Here is a 13,302-nt window from a genome sequence, read left to right on the forward strand (position 1 = left end):
AGCCTGTACATTAATGATCTGCCCTCTGTCTGTACTGGGTCTGAAGTTCAAATGTATGCAGATGATACAGTGATATATGTGCATGCAAAGAGCAAACAACAAGCTGCACAAGAACTCACTACTGTAATGGTCCAGGTTACAAAGTGGCTCAGTGACTCGTGTTTGCATCTCAATGTGAAAAAACAGTTTGCATGTTCTTCACAAAGAGGGGAACATATGCTACTGAGCCAGATGTCTATGTGTCAGGGGAGAAGCTCCAGGTGGTATCTGATTTTAAGTACCTTGGCATCATACTTGATTCCAACCTCTCTTTTAAAAAGCATGTGAAAAAGGTAATTCAGATAACCAAATTCAACTTAGCTCATTTCCGATTTATACGAAATTGTTTGACTACAGAAGTAGCAAAACTGTACTTCAAATCTATGATACTCCCCCACTTAACATACTGCTTGACTAGTTGAGCCCAAGCTTGCTGTACAACATTAAAACCTATTCAGTCTGTTTACAAACAGGCTCTCAAAGTGCCTGATAGGAAGCCCAATAGCCATCATCACTGTTACATCCTCAGAAAGCATGAGCTCCTGAGTTGGGAAAATCTTGTGCAATACACCAACGCATGTCTTGTATTCACGATCCTAAATGGCCTGGTTCCCCCTCCACTCAGTATTTTTGTTAAACCGAAAACCCAAACACATGGCAGCATATCCACAAGGTCTGCCATGAGAGGTGACTGTACAGTTCCCTTAAGGAAAAGCACCTTTAGTAAATCTGCTTTCTCTGTGAGAGCTTCCCATGTCTGGAGTACATTGCCATCAGACACACACAACTGCACCACATATCACACTTTCACAAAATGCATGAAGACATGGCTAAAGGTCAATCAGATTTGTGAACATAATCCTTAGCTGTGTATTGCCGCTTTCCATGTTGTCTGTTGTCTGTAGCTTGTGAGGTGTGGAAACACTTTGTTGCTTTTATGAATTTTGTCTTGCTGCTTTTTGTTCTATGTTGCTCTGTCTGTATGCTACGTCTCGCTTGTCTTATGTTGCTCTGTCTGTATGCTACGTCTTGCTTGTCCTATGTTGCTCTGCGTGTGCTCACTGCTCAATGATTGTCTATATTGTAATTGTTTTTAATAACCTGCCCAGGAACTGCGGTTGAAAATTAGCCGGCTGGCTAAAACCGGCACTTTTACTGAAACGTTGATTAATGTGCACTGTCCCTGTAAAAATAAAATAAACTCAACTCAATCTATAATACATCACATCATTTATACATTGGTTTGAGTTATTATACATTAGGTAATCTATACACGTGTATGCATTAACAAAAAACTAAGTACAGTAGATAAATGGACATTTGGGTACTTATAAAGAAATGTCTCCATTGGAGGCATTATAAGGTGGCAGGCTTTGGTGCAGGCATTTACATTATTGTTGTCTGTTACATTACATGTCAGTCCAGCCAGACTGACAGAAAAAGATCCTCCATAATGTCGTTATATAACTCTCAGTAGAGCGAAGCATGAGCTTTGTGTGCGTGCATGCATGTGTGCACTGTGCAGGTGTGTATGCATGCGTGTGTGTGTGTGTGCGCCTGCATGCATGTGTGTGTGTGCCTGCAAGCATGTGTGCACTGTGCATGCGTGTGTGCATGCGTGTGTGTGTGTGTGTGTGTGTGTGTGTGTGTGTGTGTGTGTGTGTGTGTGTGTGTGTGTGTGTGTGTGTGTGTGTGTGTGTGTGTGTGTGTGTGTGTGTGTGTGTGTGTGTGTGTGTGTGTGTGTGTGTGTGTGTGTGTGTGTGTGTGTGTGTGTGTGTGTGTGCGCATGCATGCATGTGTGCACTGTGCAGGGGTGTGTGCATGTGTGTGTGTGTGCCTGCATGCATGTGTGCACTGTGCATGTGTGTGTGCATGCGTGTGTGTGTGTGTGCCTGCATGCATGTGTGCACTGTGCAGGTGTGTAAACACCAGCCTTTTATAAGATGATGGACTCCCCTCCATTTCATGCTGAATTCCTTTCTGCCTTGATGCGCTGATGTGCTCCTAAAATGGCTTCCCTCCCCTGTTCTCAAATCCATGTGCCTGCAGTCCCAAAGCTTTTGTTCCACTTTCCTTAAAAAATCCAACACTGCATTTTTGCCTGTTTTTCTGCACAGATTTCCCCCCTCAGCATCATATTAATCAGCCGTACCATCTTCCACTTTCCTCTAAGATCACATTAGCATTAGTTACAGAAATATTGACACTGAGTACATCTGGTTGTTTTGATCAACATTATATTGAAGTAGGTCAATGTAAATGCATCACCCTTGCCCCCAGTGCCGTCCTCTGCAGAGTCAAACTCCTGCTCTAAACCATGACCTTTGATGTTCTATGGTAATTCTCTCAATGCAGTCAACAGGATTTCTCGCTTCGATTTTTAGCTAGTATACATGGATACCGTATGTATTTTAGTAATATGAACAAGTCTCATCTATATGCTATGGTAGAGTAGAGTTGTATGAATATTAGTAACAATCTGATAGTGTGATGTCACACAGTGTTGTGAGAGAGATAGACATACAATTTCCCTGAAGAAAACACATCCACAAAGACTGCACTCCTAATCATCCAAAGCATAATGGAATGATGAAACAAGAACTGATTAGGGAAGAGAGATAATTCCATGTCTATAAGGACATACTGTATAACCTTTAATCTAATATCCATGATATTAGTCTGAAATAAAATATTTACTTATTTTGTCGTGCAGGTCACACAGCTTTACATATGGTAACATTTCTGATCCACCTCAATCGTCAAAACTCTTTCAATTTGGAGAGTTCGGTAGTCCCATGTCTTAACTGCTGTTGTCATGAAATTAATTATAACTCATCTTCTTGTATTCTCTCTGGTCTTGGGGCATAAAATAACACGTGGACCAAATAAAAAAATCACCATATATGATGCGTACACATTAAATAGAACAAACAGTATTTGTCACAATGTTTAATGATTTTGTAGCTTGCATTTGCAAACATCATTAGTGTTTTATACTCCTGCTGTGCAGAAGCGCAGGCATTCGCTAATATCACCACTGTGTATGCAAAACCATGTTCTCTATCAGTCTTAGAACAGTGTGGGTTCTTTCTCTGCACCACCAACTGAGATACACATCTATGTCCAAACTCAACTCTCTCCATCTTATCTGTCTACACTGATGATGTTATTTCTACTAAGATCATTGTGTCAGTAATGTGGAAATGGATGATGCATGATGGCTATAGATGGTCAGGTTGCGACAACACTCTGTCTGTGTTATTACAGTAGCCTCACTCTCTCTCTATATATCTCTCTCTCTATATCTCTCTCTCTCTATATCTCTCTATATCTATATATCTCTCTCTCTATATCTCTCTCTCTCTATATCTCTCTCTCTATATCTCTCTCTCTATATCTCTCTCTCTCTATCTCTCTCTCTCTCTCTCTTTATATCTCTCTCTATATCTCTCTCTATATCTCTCTCTCTCTATATCTCTCTCTCTCTATATCTCTCTCTCTTCATATCTCTCTCTCTCTCTCTCTCTCTCTCTCTCTCTCTCTCTCTCTCTCTCTCTCTCTCTCTCTCTCTCTCTCTCTCTCTCTCTCTCTCTCTCTCTCTCTCTCTCTCTCTCTCTCTCTCTCTCTCTCTCTCTCTCTCTCTCTCTCTCTCTCTCTCTCTCTCTATCTCACACAGTGTAGGGATCCTGTAACAAATCCTATTTGTTTGAGCAGAAGAGGACAAGAATATCTGTACAGAAACCCAGCCTAAAACCCAAAACAGCAAGCAATGCACACAAAATCACAAAAGCCCAGAGAAAGTTTATTTCACAGACTCCTTCCTTGTGCTCCTCCAGATGCTTGTTTTCCGTAACCGAATCTCTCGATTTACATTGTTAGAACTATTTTGTCTCTTGGGTTATTTTTCCATAATGCACCAGGTTATGCTGTTACACCCAAGGGTTTCATAAAAGCACATCTTGTTATGACATCATACCTGTAAACATGTTATCCCATTCCAACCAATCATGAATCCTGTAGAGATGCACTCTTTTTTTGGTTCTTTTTTTGTATTTCACTCCCTTTTCAATCTTGTCTCATCCCTGAAACTCCCCAACGGGCTCGGGAGGCAAAGGTCGACTCATGCATCCTACGAAACCTGCTTAACCCGCTTCTTAACATCTGCCCGCTTAACCCTGAAGCCAGCCGCACCAATGTGTTGGAGGAAACACCATCCAACTGACGACCGAGGTCAGCCTGCAGGCGCCCGGCCCATCACAAGGAGTCACTAGAGAGTGATGAGCCAAGTAAAGCCCTCCTGGCCAAACCCTCCCCTAACCCGGAAGACGCTGGGCCAATTGTGCGCCGCCCTATGGGACTCCCAATCACGGCCGGTTGTGATACAGCCCAGGATCAAACCCGGGTCTGTAGTGACGCCTCTAGCACTGCGATGTAGTGCTTTAGACCGCTGTGCCACTCGGGAGGCCCAGAGATGTACTCTTGACTAGGATCAAAACCCCCAACAATCCTTAAAATGCTCTTTGAGAGTGGTACATTGTCTTTTCATATAACTCTTCCTCAGACTAAGGATGAGAATCCGAAAAATATCGTTATCCATATATGAAAGCTATAGCTTTTGAGGCACTGCAATTATTGTGAATGGGTGTCTGTATAAGGGCCGTGTGGGTCTTACGTTCATTAGGGTTGAAGGTCTATCCGTCTGTGTGTGAAAGTGTTTGTGTTAGGGTTAGGGGTTGTATCACTCTTTGACAGTGAGCGTTATGGGGTAGGGGTAGGGTCAGGGTCAGCGGTGCGTCAGTTTCTCCAAGTGCCATGTTTAGGCTTTGAGGTCACCTCTCCCTCTGAATGCACTGTGGGCCTAAACAGAGTGTTAGGGTTGGGTAAACTCACAGGGAGTGCCTGATTGCCAGAAAGAGCCTTTATAAAGGGCAAAAGCTGAGGCTTGGTTCTAATCACTGGGATATCAAATGTAGCCAATGTCCCCTCAGAGAGCTAACAAGAGGCAGGTCGTGATCCCTGACTTAGTGGTGCTAAAGGTCGGTGCGCTCATATGAAATGAAGAGCTATTAACAGAAAGATCATCGCTAATGAGGACCCTTCTCTGCATGGACAGAGAGAGCCCAGGCTGTGATATGTGGACTTTTCATAAACACAGGGGAAAGGTTATTAGGAACAACTTTTATGAGGAAATGTAATTACTGGATGAGTGATTGTTGTCCATGTATTAGATTTGTTAATGTTTCAGTTTTTTTGGTTTCTGCCAATGGTTTGGTTGTGTGTGATTGTTGTTTGTGCATGGACATGTGCACGTGTGAGGATACTTTAAAACTAAAAAATCTATTGAACCCTGTCCTGCCATGGCCTGCCCTGCAGTGACCCAATCTCCCAACCAGGAGGCGCTGCTCGCACTGTGAGTCTATGGGGACTAGGACCAGAATGAAGACGAAGATGATGTAATCTCTTTCAAGTTTGTGAGCCTTTCTCATGAGCTCAGAGCACACATATCCTGGCTCAGTAGCAGAGGCTGAATACAAAGTGAAAGAGTACTGTGTGTGTGTTGATCCCAACTGAAACAAAGTGGAACAGCCATGTCATCACTCTGCGCCCAGACCATGAGTTCCCATGGGAAAAGTTACAAAGAGCTGCTAAAAATGAGTGGGGCACATTCTGTGTGCCTCACAGTCACGAGAAGTCACAGTCACTGGACACAAGCTATAACAGTTGAGCGCTTTGCTGAGGTCTACAGAGTCTCTCTCCTAATTCTCTCTCTCTTTCTCTCTTTTCTCTATCTCTCTATTTCTCTCTCTCTCTCTCTCTCCTATTTTATTTTATTTCCCTTCACCTTATAAAAATTCAGTGGAGATTACTGTGCGAATGAAGAGTTTATTGATGGAATGAATATCTTAGTTCTCTCCTCATAGTCTGAACTGCTTTATTAGTTTGTCGTAAGAAGGTTTCAGTGTGTTTACTTTAAGTCCCTGATGACAATGAGACAGAGGTAGCAGACAGTCACTAGCGGAGGCATTCTCTGTGAGAATACAAACAAACCCCTTTGGCCATGAGATAAGTGTTTGTTTACCTTCTCCGTTTCTCAGGTAATAAACATTGATTAGCTCAAGTGTGTTAGCTTAGCTTAATTAGCGCTTTGAGCACACATACAGTCGGAACAAGCCTTCTTTTAAAAATGTAACTAGGCAAGTCAGTTAAGAACAAATTCTTATTTACAATGACGGCCTACCCCGGCCATCTGTGCGCCACCCTATGGGACTGGCCAATCACAGCCAGATGTGATGCAGCCTGGATTCAATCCAGGTATTGCAGTGACACCTCTTGTACTGAGATGCGGTGTCTTAGACCACTCCGCCACTCGGGAGCCCAAACACACACTCACGCAAACATACGTGCACGCACAAACACACGCACAAACACAGGCAAACACACACACAGTGACTGCACAATGAATGTACATGTACTCACATCTCAGTCCGGCTGGTCCATGTATCTCTGCCGTGGTCTTCCTGACAGTTGTAGTATAATGGATAGTTTGGGCGGTAAAATAAACAGGTTGAGGGGTCAGTCTGGGTGATTTATAGCCTGTAGAATGAATCACCTCCTCTTTCAGGGAGGGGGTCACCATCCCCATCACCATCACCATCAAATCCTTCCGTTTCACTGAGCAGCGGAGTAATCTGTGGATTCAGCTGTGACCTCACTAACCTAGTGTCTGAAGCCACCAACAGAGCCTGAAATGCACTTCATCTGTCCTCCTCCTCCTCCTCCTCACTTTGTCCAGCTCCATCAGACTGCTGTATGTCAACGCCACTCACACATGCACAGCTACATCAGCCACATGGCGTGCAGTGTAACATCCATTTAACAGTAATATACTATCAACCAGTCAGAGTTTGGGTACCAGGGTTTGAGGTCAGTTCCATGGTGTCAACTCAGAATGACACACATATGCCAATGTATGTGTTGACTGAATTGGAGTGGAATTTAGCCCACATGGGTACACCATCTCCACACCCTGCAAACTCCATAAGATACTTCTGATGGTCAGACACTGAACTGTGGCCTATGTATTGCACTGTGAACCACACACTTCATCAATATGGAACTGGTGACATCTCCATCATACTGACAGAGACATTACTCACTACTTATTCATTCATACGTATATACTGTACATGGTAGGAATGTGTGCCAGTCTTGCTGCTGGTCATCAGACCTTGTCATTCGATTACAGGTCACACAAATCTAAGTGGCAGCCAGTGAGCTGAGAGAACAGAAACACAGCCCAGCCAAAGCCATATGACAGTCAGGAGCAAGGTCCGGAGAGAACAGAATCTGGCCTGTCACCGACTCACCGCATTACCTTCCTCAATGACAAGGTCTGTTTGTGATGATTCAAATAGGCTGTCTGCTTCCCATAGAGATTACAGTGTGAACCCAGTTCCAGTCAACATAGCACCAGATCTCACTAGCGAGGTATGCAAGGGGAAACAAGTGGTCACGTCTGGGCAACGCCACTATCTCAGACACCATGGATGTCCAGGTGTGACATGAGAAGCCTTGGTCATCCCATAGATAAGGTTGTTATCATGGTAACATATAGGACAGCAGCGGACTGGGCTCAACTCAGCCCCAAATCATATTGACAGGAAATGTGTCACCTGAAATGAACTGTGAGATGGTTGTGGCCCGCCCCGTGTATCATTCTAGGGCGTGGTTGTAAGTGTTGGCAGCTGATACAGTTTTTCTCAGGCTCAATCAGCCAAGCTGCTTGAGGTAAAAGGGATCAATACTTTTCATTTTGAAAACAGAGGTGACATCGAGCGGAGAAAGACTGACTCCTCACTCAGAGTTGAGTGACAATAAGAGGCAAGAAGAGGCACATTATTTTAATAATTGTGATGTTTCATCTGCTTGTCTCTCTTGTCTACTGGCTTTAGAGACAGAGATGGCTTTGGAAAACGCACCAGAAAAACTTCAGAGAATACTTATTTTCAGAAATGAGTGCAAAGTGATGCTCAATTCTGTCTGAGCTGAGAACATATTATTTTTCATGCAATTTGGAGACAGGGAGACGTGTATACATCATATGCAAACTCACACTGTTTTCCTGACCCAAGCACGCACGCACGCACGCACGCACGCACGCACGCACGCACGCACACACACACACACACACACACACACACACACACACACACACACACACACACACACACACACACACACACACACACACACACACACACACACACACACAAACACGACCTTCTGCAATAATAATACAAATAAATTGAAGCCGTTTTATGATCACACGCCAGATAGGTGCAGGGAAATATGTTGGTTTACAGAGTCAGCCATAGCAGTACGGCACCCTTGGAGCTTATAGGTCTAAGTGCCTTGCTCAAGGGCACATCAACAAATGTTTCACTTTGTCGGCTCTGGTATTTGAACCAGCGACCTTTCGGTTACTGGCCCAAAGACATGTGCTGATGAAGCCATCATGTTCCAGAGAGTGTATCATAACCATGCCCAGATCTAATTTGACCATTTAGTTGAGGGAAGGAGATTGAAATTGCGACAGCATTCATCTTCCATCACAGCTGGCAGAGGGGAAAACAACAATAGCCCGCTCAATGTATTATAATTTTATTCAGATCAAATTGAAAAATGTAATCACAGTCATATTCATAAAGTGCCAATAGGCGAGAGAGGAAATGCAGTCATAATAGTTCTGCTGCTGCCCCTCTGATTGTTCTACTGTGTGTCTGACATGCTCTCTATTACAGTACAGTCACATACACTCTTAGAAAAAAATATGCTATCTAGAACCTAAAAGGGTTCTTCAGCTGTCCCCACAGAGAACTCTTTGAAGAACCCTTTTGGGTTCCATGTACAACCCTTTCCACAGAGGGGTTTACATTAAACCCAAAAGGGTTCAACCTATATCTACAGCATACTTATCTGTATTCTGAAACAATTTCAATGTGTATAGCATATCCACACAGTATATCATTTAATTTCATATAATTATCATATCTAAATTTACACCTTCAAATGTACACATTATAAACTGTAACACTGTGACATACAGGATTAGATCACTCTCCATTCCATTTGTCATTGTCAAATTTAGACTAGAAAATACCATAGTATGATTTCAGAGCTGTTCTCCCACCACAGAACAGACATGGTTGTTGAGGAAAGGACCTGGCCGGGCTGGGACAGAGTGACTAGTCACCGTGACCTGGCTCTCACCCTATCCTCATTAGAGTCTCACTCTAACCCAGGGGAGCACGTTTCATAGTCTCCTGTGAAAGGAAAACACAGCCCTGTTAAAGCCCCTTCTCCTGTGTGTGTGTGTGTGTGTGTGTGTGTGTGTGTGTGTGTGTGTGTGTGTGTGTGTGTGTGTGTGTGTGTGTGTGTGTGTGTGTGTGTGTGTGTGTGTGTGTGTGTGTGTGTGTGTGTGTGTGTGTGTGTGTGTGTGTGTGTGTGTGTGTGTGTGTGTGTGTGTGTGTGTGTGTGTGTGTGTGTGTGTGTGTGTGTGTGTGTGTGTGTGTGTGTGTGTGTGTGTGTGTGTGTGTGTGTGTGTGTGTGTGTAAGCCTCTGGGGAGCACGGCTGAAGGAGGAGAGGTGAACCACAGCTCCACTCAGACTGTTGCTGATCCACAGGTCATAACATGTGTTAACAGTGACACAGTGAGGTCATGTGTGTGGTGTGTCACTCTCTCACACTGTGTGTGTGTGTTTATGTGAATATATGCACTGTATGCATCTGCTTGAATGGTTCAAAGGATGGCTGTGCGCTACAGTTTAAGCCTTCCATTATTTCTCATCATATAGGTCAAAAACGCTTTATGTAGTACTGCTATGCTATGCCGAATTAAAGCAACCTAGTCTGAACCATTTACCTAACGTCACACACTGGCACATAGTTTTTTCTGAGATATCGGGGTGTAGAAGAGAAACTTAATCTTTGTAACTAGCTAACGAAGCCCACTATGGGAATCCAGTCATAGCATGGTACACTATCCAGGTCCTCCCTTTCCCCATGACTGTGGTCCTGTTCTTGCCTCCTCCTATTCACCTCTCACTGCATTATTACAGTCATGTGACCAATGTGGGACACAAACCAGGGGTGAAATGGAATTTGTTCACTGTGCGTACGAAAGCATGGGTTCTCCTCCCAAAAACTCTGCCCCCTGTGTATACCTTAAGGAGCACCTCTCGGTTTGCCCTTAATCCCCACTGATTGTTCACCATATGAGCGGCTTTAGGATTCCCTGGGAGATTAATTTAACAAATACACCACCTTCGGGGGACTTAAGCTGTGTTTAAAGATAGGTAAAGACTCATAAAAGATGTGGCTATAAAGACATTAAAAAAATAAAAATCCCAATTATTGGATGAGCAAAACAAATGAACACACACATAGGGTTATATCTTATATCTTGTGTTATTCTCTCACCACGACTCGCCTAAATCAGCATGGGAATAAGGACAACTCAGGAAATTAACTTGTATGAAAAATGCAAGAGGCTAGGGATATAACTAATAGATATTTAAAGGTTTAGATGACTGTTTCCAGAATGTTCTCCCATCAAATAAGAATAACTGCAGTATGACAATGAAATACAACCATACACTGACTGCAATTTGACTTGGATGTATTACAAATAAAAATGATCGGTTACACAACACAATAAATGGACATGTGTATAGAAATAAAAATAGAAAACCTCCGGTGATTAGAGTCCACGCTTATAAAACTCAGTTATTGACACTGTTCGACATAGCCAACTTGCAAACTATAGTAGGCACACGGTGGAGCCCACCAAAGACATGACGAATGATCCAGCAAAAGGAATGGAAAACCCAATGTTACTCACGGTACCGAACTCCCTGAAACAATAATTCCAAGGCTGATGCCCATCTATAACCCATGGCGGAAAATGCCCTGCATGCAAAAGAAGAGATGTCCAGGGGCCTCCCGAGTGGTGCAGCGGTCTAAGGTACTGCATCGCATTGCTAGATGCGTTATTACAGACCCAGGGTCATTCCCGGGCTTTGCCACAACCGGCCGTGGCCGGGAGTCCCATAGGACGGCGCACAATTGGCCCAGCGTCATCCGTGTTAGGGGAGGGTTTGGCCAGAGGGGCTTTACTTGGCTCATCGTGCTCTAGCGACTCCTTGTGGTGGGCCGGGTGCCTGCAGGCTGACTCCGGTCACCAGTTGAATGGTGTTTCCTCCGAGACATTGGTGTGGCTGGCTTCTGACTCCACCTTTGTCTCTCCCGAGCCCGTTGGGGTGGCAGCGATGAGACAAGATCGAAATTGGGGAGAAAAAGGGGGGTAAAATGAAAAAATAAATAAAAGAAGGGATGTCCAGGTCACGAAATAAGTCCTCAACTCATCTCAAAACAAAACCGTCCTCTTGAGCTCTCAATCTGACAAAACCTAGGCTAGCTCTTGTTGACGTGACGATGGCTAAATCCTCACAGCAGGCGAATTCAAGTAGGTTCGATAGATTTGTAATAGGTAAGTAAAATTAAGCAACAGTCTGTTTGCTAATTCAGTTCATAATCTCTTCAGATGTAAAACTTTAAACTTAACAACGGCAGCATCCGTGTCTCTCTTCTAACATCTTGAGCAGAAACTTAAAAGTCTCTCGTGCCACAGCAAACCCAGAATTCACACGATTGGCCATTTGCTAAACCAAACCAGGTTACTTTAGTTTACTGTAACGTAAAGGACAAAAAAATTAAGTGGACATCACATTACAGAATTCTACCAACAGTGACTCTCAAACGATTTACATGTTGTTTCTTTGTAGTTTGCACATGAAAGTAAACACATTTGTTTGATGCCCTTTCCCTTTCCCAATGCAATTACAAAATATAACTGCAGCAAAAGCTGTAGTAAAACAAAGTGTTTCTGATACATGGTACATAATACATAATAAGATAAATAAGATGGTCTTGACTTCCATATGGACCATTCAGTGTTTCACCTGGCAGGCTGCTCCATCTCAAGGCTTTAATAAAACTATCCTAAGGCCATAACAGAAGACTCGATCCACTCACTCCTATGAGGTCTGACTCCTATGAGGTCAGTACTGCTGAACTGCTATGGGAGTATATGATCATGCACTACCCATACTCACTGCAGTTGTATCGAGCATATACCGCTACATGTAGCTTGTGTAGTTAAAAGAACTTTGTAGAATATTGTACAACTCTTACACCAAACAATGTAGCACATGTGTAACAAAAATATTGTATCAAGGGATGGATTTTGGAAACTGGCCAGCAGCGCTAGTAGACTACAATTTGAAAAGAGAACAAAACGTCTCTTGCCGGCGGGCTAGTTGGGCACATTTTTACAAGTCTGAAAAGTATTAGCCACAGGCTAGAGGGCTATCTTATTTTCCCTCCATGGCTGTATCATATCCTTACATCAACATATCTTATGTTTTACAGTGTACCTTTGAAAAGGCATTCTTATTAAGCCTAGATTTTTCTAAACTAATTTTGGGCCCACTATACATGTGTGACCGGAGCACAAGGCATGTGTTTTCCGAGCGTGTTTTGAAGGCCACCTTTGGCTTCTCTTCTTAATTGAAAAGTGTCTGTTTCATTCACACACAGCCGATTGCCCATCCCCAAGGAGGATCAGGTATCTGTCGGAAGTGAAGCCAGACATTCATATTCCTCCATGTATTCCCTCCTGTTCTCCCCTAGACCCTGTCAGGCCTGGATCACGGCCCCGCGCTGCATGATCCCCACTCCTTTCATTGGACAGGAGACGTGAACTGATGTCCCTTCAACACTAGTGGCCTCAGATCAATTTTACACCGCTGTGAGTTTTCTTAATTTACCCATCCAATTCATGACATCTCCCTACAGTCCTGTTATGAACAAGTACCTTCTTCAACTTGAAACTCTTCAGATCAAAGTGCAATGAATAAAAGCGAGCAAAACTAATTTCTAGACCTTTTCATTAAGGAGGTTTAGATGTGTGTTTGAGTGTATGATGCATAATTAATCAGTTATTAAAGATTGGCAAACACAAAAGCTGCTTATAAGGGTAATTCCATGGCTGGGCCATTTTGTGCTTTGTTTCAGAGCTGGATCAATCTCTATTCGGTCGTCAGAAGCAACCAAAACCCCAGACAGACTGTATTAAACCTGGGTGTAGATCAGTAGAGTCTCCTAGTGTTTTAGGGGGCCTGTATGACATTTTAAACCACTCA

This window comes from Salvelinus alpinus, chromosome 18, assembly GCF_045679555.1.
Source record: "Salvelinus alpinus chromosome 18, SLU_Salpinus.1, whole genome shotgun sequence".
NCBI classification, from domain to species: Eukaryota; Metazoa; Chordata; class Actinopteri; order Salmoniformes; family Salmonidae; genus Salvelinus; species Salvelinus alpinus.